The 10,586-nt window shown below is 36.2% G+C and overlaps 1 pseudogene; it reads left to right on the plus strand.

The window, feature by feature from the left end:
• Positions 1–9,859: 9,859 nt before the first annotated feature.
• LOC123640667 lies at positions 9,860–10,014 on the plus strand (annotated as a pseudogene).
• Positions 10,015–10,586: the final 572 nt, after the last annotated feature.

The raw sequence follows: 10,586 nt of genomic DNA on the forward strand, positions 1-10,586 counted from the left end.
GCATCTGCATCTCCAGAGCCAAAACCACACATAATCATCTGTGTTGATTGTATGAGACAACGAGTGACAATCCTTAGTTAGCACAGTACCTGCTACCAAACAACCACTCAAAAATTTAGCTAGTACAATTTTCACTAGGTATTAGGAAAGATTTTAAATGTGAGATCAGGAAAACTGTTGAAAGCAGTGCTTTAGAAAAAATAATCTGTTAGAACAAAATAGAAATTATTAAAAGGAATTGAGATTAGAGGTAGGGAGACCAGTTATGATTTTTATAATTTGTATGGCCTTCTATCATTCTTCCAGAAGTAAGTATAATTCCATAACCATGCATTCGATTTTACTGGGATTCTGATAAGCTTCTTTAGGATAATTCAGTTGCCTTGCTCTTGCCAATAATGGATTCTGACAATGAACTTCAACTTGGCAGTGTATACTTAGAACCAAGAGTAGATAATAAATACAGCAAAGGCCATTTTATATCTTAGCATCCTCTCAATTTTTATTTATTTACTAATCACAGATGCCTAATATACTATTTGTACTAGGCTTTGCTCCCTAAAATAATTATATAATTATTAATAAATGATTTCTGATGTCTGGGAGTTCAAAAGCTAGTAAAGATTAAAAATATACAAGCATATTCTTGCAAGGTAGTGGAAAATTTAATACAGAAGTTCCAAGGAGGAGCAAATGACTGTCAGAGAAGATTTCATGGAAGGAACAATGTAATATTCAAGAGTGAGTAGGAGTTTGCTAGGAATAAAAGGAAGAATAAATAATAGTGTTCTTTACTGCTAATAATAGTAATCACTAACATTCATTGAGGGTTTAGTATGTGTCAGTTACTGTTCTGTTTTATAAGAATTAACTGATAATCATAATAATAAACAATGAAATGGCTACTATCATTATTCTTGTTTGGTAGATGAGAAAACTAAAGCCCAGAGTTATTAAGTAACTTGCCTATGGATACATAGCTGTGAAGAAATAAAAGATCATTTGAATTTAATGAATTTAATTCTAGAGCCCGTACTCATGACAAGACATACTTTTTCTCTATAGCACATACTACATTCTAGTAAGTTCATATCTAATTAATGTTCTTTATCCAAAAAGGAAAGTTAAGAGAGAGATATAAACAATCATACTTCCAATCCCTACCCACCCATTCATCCCCAGTGTGGATGGTTCCTCAAACACAGATTTCCCACATACTGTGAGAGCAGAGGGTATAATCTCTTTACCTCTCCTTTGGTCATGGGATGGATACATAAAAGGCCTTTGTGCCACAATCAATTAGATTTGGAACAAGATATCTATCCCTGGGAATCACCTGCTACTTCATCTGTCAATGTCACCAAAAGTATTGGTGACCTGAAAGAGCAAGTTCAGGCAAGTAAATACTGTAAGAATTTGGGAGATGCCCAGTTTTACTAATAGTTTTCCTTTTCAAATTGGCACAAAGTAGGAGAAATTCTTAGTCATCCACAGTAGGCGTGTCCCCTGACTATGGGTCGGGGAATGTCAGAAATGAAAAGGAGATTTAAGACAAACTATGTATATTTTTATTTTATTAAGGAAGTAATAATCAAAGGATGAGACCAACCTTCCAAACTAGTACAATATAATTTCTATGTTACAAAAGAAGTGTTTCTTTAATTTTCTCCCAAGAGGGTACACAAAAAAGTATGAGAAAAACATTTTTGTTTTTTATAGCTAAAGCCAAGTACAAGGCTATTCTTAATATTTCACAAAACACCTGGAATATAATCTGGACTTCTCTGTAGCTAGAATATTTTTTAGATTATCCTAATACAGCCATCTAATATCTAATTTGATGATTTTAGGCTAAAATAATCAAGTGACCATAAACCCCCAAGATGAACTAAAACTTGCCCTTTTCCAGCAATTCCATCTTCATGCAAAATATATCATTTTGTAATACGCTTCATGAATAGACCACTTTATACCTTTACGTAGGTTTTTAAGAATAGTAGTATATTGGCCGGGCGTGGTGGCTCATGCCTGTAATCCTAGCACTCTGGGAGATCGAGGCGGGAGAATCGTTTGAGCTCAGGAGTTCAAGACCAGCCTGAGCAAGAGCGAGATCCCATCTCTACTAAAAACAGAAAGAAATTAGCCAAACAACTAAAAATAGAAAAAATTAGCCGGGCATGGTGGCGTGTGCTTGTGGTCCCAGCTACTTGGGAGGCTGAGGCAGAAGGATTGCTTGAGCCCAGGAGTTTGAGGTTGCTGTGAGCTAGGCTGACGCCATGGCACTCTAGCCTGGGCAACAGAGTGAGACTCTGTCTCAAAAAAAAAAAAAAAAAGGAAAAAGAACAGTAGTATAGCACAGAGGTTACCAGAACAGATTCTTGAGGTAGACGGGCTGCATTTGAATCCTAGCTCCTCTGCTAACCAATAATATAACCTTGAGTGAGTCACTTAGACATCCTGTGCTTCAGTTCCCCCTTCTGTGAACTGGTGACATTGTTAGTAAGTGCCACATAGAGTTGTTCTGAGAATTAAATAAGTGAACACATGCAAAGCTTATAGAACAGCCTGGCACAAAATGAGTCTCTACTCAAAGTGAGTGTCTACTAACACTTATTACTATTGTCTTCACACATTACATCATTTGACCTTCAAATTAACTAAGATATTTAAGTAGGACAGATACGAGCAATCTTAGTTATTGTTGTTGTTGTTTTTGTTTTTTAATGTACTATGTCCTGTAACCTGTATCTTTTGTGAGTGAGTGTGTGTGTGAGAGAGACTAAGTGAGAAATCTAAGAGGTTAGAAAACTTGGTCAAAGGAACATGCTAGAAAACAGCAGAACAAGATGACTCCATCCAGGTGTGTATTCCTTGGAATCCCATTCCCTGCTCCACATTCCTTTCCACAAACATGCATTTACCTGGAGAACATCACAGTTTCCGTTTAACTATTCTCACCCATCCCAGAAGAGTCTAGTTTGTGGCCGTCATTTCTAGTGAGCTAGAAGTTTTGTCAGTACCTGATTCAGGCGGGAAAGGTAAGATCCAGGCAGCAGGAATCAAAGTGCAGATCCACGATGTTTCCCGTCACACCAGCTCAGTGCCTATACTCACTCTCTGAGCAGCCATACCCTTCCTCTAGTCCTGTGTCTAATCTGAAATGAGATGTTTTATTTGCTGAATTCTGATGTATTGGGAATAAAATATAATCAAAAGATCTGCATTGAAAACTTTTTACAGGGAGAATAAGTAGCTTGTACTAACAAATATTCTCAGTTATTGACTTAAAAATTCAGGAAACAATGCTGGAGAGGACAGTTTGAAGCCATCTCTCCTTTCTATTTTAGTCAAAGAACTGATCTAAAAGGGTCATACGTCTTTGTTATATCTTGAAACAGATTTTTAAAACTATGTATAGAGAAAGCAGCAAAGGAAAATGGAATTATAGATGAGCTTGTGGAAACTCTGACGGAGGCTGACATTCCACCTCTCACACAAGTGGCTGTCACCTGGCCACGCGGCTGCCCCTGCATGGAGAGAAGCTTTTGGCATGAGAAATTGGTTGGCTGGTGGCATGCAGCTGCCAGGCAAGCCTCCAAGTTGTTACCTGCCTCTGCTCGAGTGAGCATTTAAAAATATTTACATATACATGCTAATAAAAACTAAACAGAACAATGTACCCTGGCACTTTCAAAAGCCATGGAAATACTGTGTCATTGTATTCAGAAAATTACCAAATTTTATGTCTAAGAAAACAACTATTCATAGCAGTCATGCTGGAAGAAATAATATATAGATATAGATATAGACCTCAGATTTATCCATAGTGGTAGTCTACCAATGTGGTCTCAAACCTTTAGAATATAGCTGTATGTGTACATGTATGTTTAATACATATACATACATATATGTGGAATGTCATTCTGCCTCTGCAAAAACCATCTCATTAGTTCAAAGGAGAAGCCCCTAGACTAGAGGTGATTTACTCTGGAGTTCCATTCACCCAACACTTATTGAGTAATACTTGCTGTCATGAGGCTCTGTAGCTCTGTGGTAGGTGGGGGGTTATAACAGTGATCAAACAGCGAGGCAAGGTAGTGTGATGAGTGAAATAAAACACTGGCTTTGGAGTCAAGTTCCAAATCCCAGTTCTAACGTTCATGAGCTATGCTGCCCTGAGTGTCTCACCTGTGCGCACAATCATAATGTCAACCTCACTGGCTGTTCTGAGTGTTCAGTAAGACAGTGCCTGTCAAGCACCTAGCCAGGCCCTGCGTCTCCATAAACACTTGTTTCTTCCTCTCCCTGTAAGGGGAACTCACGCCTCCCTTAACAGTAACCTCAGGTCTATGTAGGTCTTACTCTACTCCCAATGCCTGCCTATATCAGACACGCCCCTCCTAAGCAATCCTCATGCCCTCTCTCCTGGTCCCCGAGGGAGGAGGCCACCATGACATGCTCATTCCTCTGGCTAGAGCATAAAGAGAGGCCCCCCAGAAAAGGCTAGTTGCAAAATAGTCGCTATGTTTAGGATTTTGTACTTTATCATAATAGTAATTGGAATGACCAAAGGGCTTAGAGCAGACTTTCCCTTTTATGGGATCACTCTACCATTGGAAACTGAGCTGGGGACACAGGAGAGGATGCAGGGGGACTTTTGTAGTAGTTCAGTCAAGGGAGCCTGGCATCCTGGATTGGGGGAGGGGCAGGTGGCAAGGGAGAGAAAAATAATTGGATGGATTTAAGGAAAATTGCAGGTAAAATTTCGGGCTGGAAACTGATTAGGTATGGAGTAGAGGGAGAGAGAGAAGAACCAATGGCACATCCATAATGGATAAGAGCTTAGAGCAATATTTGGCACATAGTGAACATTCAATAAGTGTTACTTACTGCTATTATTTGATTTGTATACTTAGCACACAATGTGTTAAAATATACTCAAATTATATGTAAGGTTTATTTAAAAAATTTTTTTTTATTTCAGCATATTACAGGGGTACAAATATTTAGGTTACCCCACCTGAGTCAAAGCTTCAAGCCTGTCCATTCCCCAGAGGGTGCACACCACACCCATTAGGTGTATACATACCCATCCCCTTCTTCCCCCTCCCATCTGCCCAATACCCAATGAATGTTATTACTATATATGCACTTAAGTGTTGGTCAGTTAATACTAATTTGATGGTGAGTACATGTGGTGCTTGTTTTTCCATTCTTGTGGTACTTCACTTAGTAGAATGGGCTTCAGTTCTATCCAGGATAATACAAGAGGTGCTAGATCACCATTGATTTTTGTGGCTGAGTAGAACTTTTTTTTGTCAGTACAAAATTATGAAAGGACTTTTTTGTAATTTTGCTCCTGAAATTCTTTGGCTAGGCCTCTCACTGAATTTACAATTTGTTACAACTTTATGATAATCATCTTGCATATTCAGAAATTCTTACAAAAAGGGAAATCCAAATTATACTTTATTTCTAAATATCATAAAAATTTTATGAATACTAATTTTAACAATTAATGAAGTCAACTTAATATTATGTTTTGTAGACATTTCATTAAACATTTATCAATGTTAGTTTTATGGTGTTTTTTTTGGATTATGGAACACACCATTTGTTTTAAGCACTCAAATATTTTCAGAGGGCCTTTAAAAAAGATACCAGGACCTAAGCTGTGTGCCTGTCATGCCTAATTAATACTATGAGGCTGAAATGGTGGACAAAAGAGAAAGAAAAAGTGAAGCCCCATCTGTAATACATAGTATCCTATTAAAAAAAGAGAAAATTTGGAGAAAATGGCATTGCAAGATATGATTTTCCTCAATTCTTACTAATTGTTTCCCAGGCTATTTTGGCCTTAACCTGGAGAGTTTAACAAATGTCATCATAGTTTAATAAACACCAATTACCTGTTTTATCTTATTTATATGTAAATAAGGGCTTAGGAAATACTCATTTTTCATACTAAGGTAAAGATCACTATATACTAATGCTTGTCCTAGGAAAGCATTGAGTTTTCAAAAAGACCGCAAACATTACCTCCCGAGGATAGCATTTTTGAGCTTGAAAGGACATTAAAAATAATTTTAAAAATGAGAAGTGGCTTGCCCAAGATCACATTGCAGCTACTGACAGCATGAAGGGAGTCACTTCCAGGAATACTCTGACTCGTTCTTACAAGTGTCGGTGGCTTTGAGGGACAAGTGAAGGCTACTCAGGGACTGCAGCCTGGAATCTGTATCAGCTCACATGGCATTCAAAGTGCTCACGCTCTGGTCCCATATGTAAAAGTAAAGCCTTTAGAACTCACTCTGAGAACAAATTAGGGAGATAAAAATGATCAAAACAATCTGTCAGGAAATTGCTTATTTACCATGAATTTTACTCAAAGAAATTGAATGCATTTAAGAATTTGCCTGGGATGTGAAATAGTAGAAAAACACTCTACCTTTTCTTTCTTTTCCAACAGAAGTCATTATAACTAACAGTATCTTCTCAAGTGATTTACTTCATGATTCACAAGAAATGACAAAGTGATCCTTGATTCATATAAAGAATCACTTCTTTTCTGCACAGTTCTTATCTGACATTGATAGTGGGAGATAGCTGGAGAAAAGCAAATTCTATACTGATTCTCCATAGGGTGATATTGGCATGTCACGGTGGTGGGAACTGAAATGGTTTCAGTAGTGTTAAAATATAGAAGTTCCAACTACCAGAATAATCATTCCTTTTCATTGCAGCTACCATTCTTTGAAAGCTTACTGTGTGTCACATGCAAAGTAAGATCATTTATTCGCAAAACCCCCCAAATTAAATAGACCACTTTTAAAGGTGAAGAAACAGTCTCAGGGAATTTAAATATCTTATTCAAAGCTACAAAACTAGGTTTCAAATCCATTTCTGTATCATAGCATGGTCTTGTTCTTAAGATCTATAAACTACTACAGTTGAATTACAAAGTTTTAGCCAGTTATCAGTAGTTGCTAGACATTTCTGAAACCTTCCTCAAAGTTTGTAACAAGGGTCTAAAAATCAAAGCAAGAGTGTGACAAAAGTAGAGATCTGGAAGTCATTGGTGTACTGGTGGTAAGCAAAGAAAAGGATATATTTTAAAATTTTTTTGAGGTTTCAATTTCAAACCATCTCATTCCAAAAATATCTAGAGAACATTTACTCAGGCCAGGCACTGTTCTAGATGCTTGGGATACATCAGTGAGTAAAAGAGACAAAAAGATCTCTGCTTTCTTGGAGTTCCCATTCTTCTGAGGGGTGGAGGGAACACAGACAAAAATGTCAAAAATAAGTAAATCATGTAGTGTGTTAAAAGGTGATAAGTGATACTGTGCGAAGGGGAGACAGTGGAAGAAAGAAGAGAAGCAGGGAGAACAGCTGATTTTACTAAGCAGTTTCTCTTGCTGAGACTCCTGTGAAAATTCCTAATGATTTGTTTGGTTGACATATTAGCAAATTAAAAGTGGGCTTCCTATCTATTTTAGCATTATGGATACATCTAAGGTCATTCAGAGAGTCACAAGGAAAAATATGATAGTTTTGGAAATGGCTGACTGGTAATTCCTTCAGATTCATCATATACTAAACTCAAATGCACACCACGGCCCCCAGCACACCTACCCCAAGGATGCTGCTGGGGGCTCAGGAAATCTCTGCAGCCCATGCAAATACTATCACAGCTACAACTCTGGTTGTAACCGGGCCATTCCCCTCATGGAAGAAAACCAACCAAACATGGCATCTGTCTTGGGATGCTCTCTTTGCCATGTATCCACTCACAGGTTCTCTTGGCTCTGAAATCATGCAGGAAGAAGAATCATTGCTCCTCAGAGTTCCAGTCATTAGAGTTCCTCACTCCGGGTTTATCCCACCCACTTAGCAGCGGTGCAAAACAGGCAGGATAAGCCCTTCTTGTGTACAAGGTAAAGTGAGCTACAGTGAATTGTTATTTGGGAGGAAGGACATCTATATCTAGCCCAAATCAAGAAACAATGCATTTGGCAAAGCACCACATCTACAAGAAGTAAAATAGTCAACTGTAAAAGGAAACATTAATTTAAGTAAACAAGATTTCATATCATATATAATCCCATAAACTATGACTTCAATGAATTTATTTTTAACTGAGTTAATGTTAAAACTTTATTGCCCAGACATAGACTCAAAGCTATGTCCACACTACATTAAAGGACTGAAATAGCTATGGCTTGGCATTTACTCTTTTTAATGTGAATTTTCATGGTAGAATGAATAACTTGTTTTTATTGTTTTTTAAATAATGTTTCCTCCAATGTAATACAGGTTAAAATATTTAAATTTTCCACAGAAAATTCTTCTTCTTCATGGAAAAAAAGAGCACTCCAATAGCCCAGCAAGGTATTCATCAGTGGTATCCCACATTGCTTCCTAAATCAAAAATCTTATTCTGTGTTAATTTAAATTTAAAATGTTTAGCATTTCAAATGATATTTTGATATTTTCTTTCCCCTTTTTGGCTGCCTCAAGAATGAATGAGGTAGGCATGCATAATATGGGGGAGAAGGGACATCTGAGTGTCTCTCAGTTGCTAAGTTTCAATTAGGATGATACACTGATTTATTAGTGCTTGAATAAATTGTATTTCCATAGAAAAATAAGTGAGAAAAAGTATTATAAATATTAACTCACATGGACAAACACCATGATAAAATATTTCCTCCACTCACACTTAAGATTAACTAAAATCCAATTTTATCAGTGCCTAAATTATTTTCTTATTTAAAACCAGCTGAAATGTTGACTTTATGTAAATGTAAGAAATTTCCTATGCCAGTTGTGATCAAATAGTGTCAAACTACCAAAATCTTTGTGATTTCTAGTACTTTTAAATAAAACAGGTAAACATTATTAATAAATGCATATATGCATAGAGAATTCATATGACCAAACATCATAATCCTGGAAGAATGAGGTATGTGGTCATGTGATACCATGACTCTGGAGACTGTCATTCAGCTTGAGAATTGGTACGTTTCTCACTCTTCTATTCTAAAATACTTTCAGTTATCTATATACTGTGGGAGACTGATGGCAAATATTAACCAACCTGTTCCCTCATAAGCCCTTTTGCCAGAGCAGCTAATAAGTAAATATTAGGCAGAGTGAAGAAGAAGAAATTACATTTATGTTTTTTAGTTGATACATATTATTTTACTGTTAAGTTTTATTATGAAAAATGCATTTGAAAGAGTATTTTCCAGGAAACAATGATAGCTTAGACTGGCCAAGAAATCCATTAACCACCTCTCAATCGAATATTTAATAGTATGAGAATAGGTTCAGTTCACATGTTAGAGTTTGCTCCATCATCTTGAGCAAAAATTTCTGGCAACTTTTCTGAGCTTCTGGATCATTTTAAATGAAGAGTATCTTGAAACTTCAAAGCAAGTTGTTTTAAAAACTAACAAATGAGCAAACAAAAACCACTGATACTATTTCTAAGTACTTTGATGTGTGAATCAGGATTTTCTCAATGTTGTGAAATCAAATAATATAGTAGTCAATTTGATGCTACGGTTGGTATTAATGTATATAAGATAATAAGCACTTTCTCTAATATATCTTTCAAATTTTTGTCAATTAAAATGATTTCATTATTTTTATTAACAGATTTATAATAAGCATATTATGTGAATATAATGAATATATGAATTTATGAATTATATGAATATAAAATACACCTTTGTATAAAAAATTTTATCTGATTTCTATATTGGAGTTTCATAAAAGAATTGCATTAAAAAACCATTCCTCTTTTCCTCCCTTCGTCTGCCATCGTGCTGCGTCCCGTTGACTCTCTCTCGCCATGTCTTCTCACAGGACTTTCAGAATCAAGAGGTTTCTGGCCAAGAAACAGAAGCAAATCGTCCCATTCCCCAATGGATTCAAATGAAAACTGGCAATAAAATCAGGTACAATTCCAAGAGGAGACATTGGAGAAGAACCAAGCTGGGTCTATAAAGATTGTACATGATATAATGGCACACATATTTATGCTGTATCAAGGTCACTATCATCTTATCATATCAAGCTAGAAATGTCACTCATATCCGGACAGACACATTTCATTGGGAAAAGTGATTTTTCTCTTTGTTTATATGCTCTGTACTAATAAGCTGGGTCAGTAATAAATATGTGACAACTTTTGTTTAAAAAAAAAAAAACCATTCCTTTGAACATTACCAGTATAAATAAAGGACAAGTGAAATTCTAAACCAGAAATGTTGGAGGGACCAATAATACTCTGCATTTTAAGGTCTGAAGCAGAGTAGTGAAGAAGTATGGGAAATTTCCTACAGAACACAGATAATAGTCTCATCTTGAAACAAGAAGTGAAAAACACTCTAAATATATTTTAGTGTACAATGTGCTTAGCTTCAAAAAGTTGCTAACAGACCAAATCTGATGTACATATGCAAGGAAAAAAGAGATTGGAGTAAAAATTAATTAGACCTTATAGTTCTCTGACTAGTCTTAGGAGAAAAATCAATGAAAAATAAATACCAGAATAATAACTGGAGAATATTAGCTGG

This window comes from Lemur catta, chromosome 6, assembly GCF_020740605.2.
Source record: "Lemur catta isolate mLemCat1 chromosome 6, mLemCat1.pri, whole genome shotgun sequence".
Lineage (NCBI taxonomy): Eukaryota > Metazoa > Chordata > Mammalia > Primates > Lemuridae > Lemur > Lemur catta.